Source organism: Theobroma umbraticum, unplaced genomic scaffold (assembly GCF_002168275.2).
Source record: "Theobroma umbraticum cultivar Fairchild unplaced genomic scaffold, ASM216827v3 scaffold_39.0, whole genome shotgun sequence".
NCBI classification, from domain to species: domain Eukaryota; kingdom Viridiplantae; phylum Streptophyta; class Magnoliopsida; order Malvales; family Malvaceae; genus Theobroma; species Theobroma umbraticum.
In genome coordinates this window covers 1,663,463-1,664,239 of record NW_018397281.1, presented here as the reverse complement: position 1 = coordinate 1,664,239, position 777 = coordinate 1,663,463, and positions in this window count along the sequence as shown.

The following is a 777-nucleotide window of genomic DNA, read 5'->3' as shown; positions in this document are numbered from 1 at the left end:
ATGGGCTTTTCTTGCCAATGAATAGCTTTTTTCAAGTTTCTTGAGGCAGACATTTAATTATAATCTGTTTTAACTAAAAATGTTATAAAATTCAACCTAAAATTAATTATGAGATTATAAAACCATTTAAAGCGAGTAATAAGGCTTTTGAAGGCATGGGTGACTATAAATAGACTTTTCTTATCAATGAATGGCTTTTTCTTAACGTTTCCCAAGATAGACATTCAATTATTATTTATTTTAACCAAAAATGTAAAAAAATTTAACTTAAAACTAGTTATGAGATTATAAAACTATTTCAAGCAAGTAATAAGGCTTTCAAGGCATGGGTGACTATAAATAGACTTTTCTTGTCAATGAATGGCTTTTCTTCATGTTTCATGAGGCAGACATCCAATTATTATATGTTTTAACTAAAACTGTTAAAAAATTCATCTTAAAATCAATTATCTGATTATAAAACTATTTAAAGCGAGTAATAAGGCTTTTGAAGGCATGAGTGACTATAAATGGACTTTTCTTGTCAATGAATGGTTTTTGCTTCACGTTTCCTGAGGCAGACATTTAATTATAATCTGTTTTAACTAAAAATATGAAAAAATTCAACTAAAAAAAATTATGAGATTATAAAACCGTTTAAAACGAGTAATAAGGCTTTCGAAGGCATATGTGACAATAAATAAACTTTACTTGCAAATGAATATCTTTTCTTCATGTATCCCAAGGTAGACAATCAATTATAATATGTTTTAATAAAAATGTAAAAAAATTCAACTT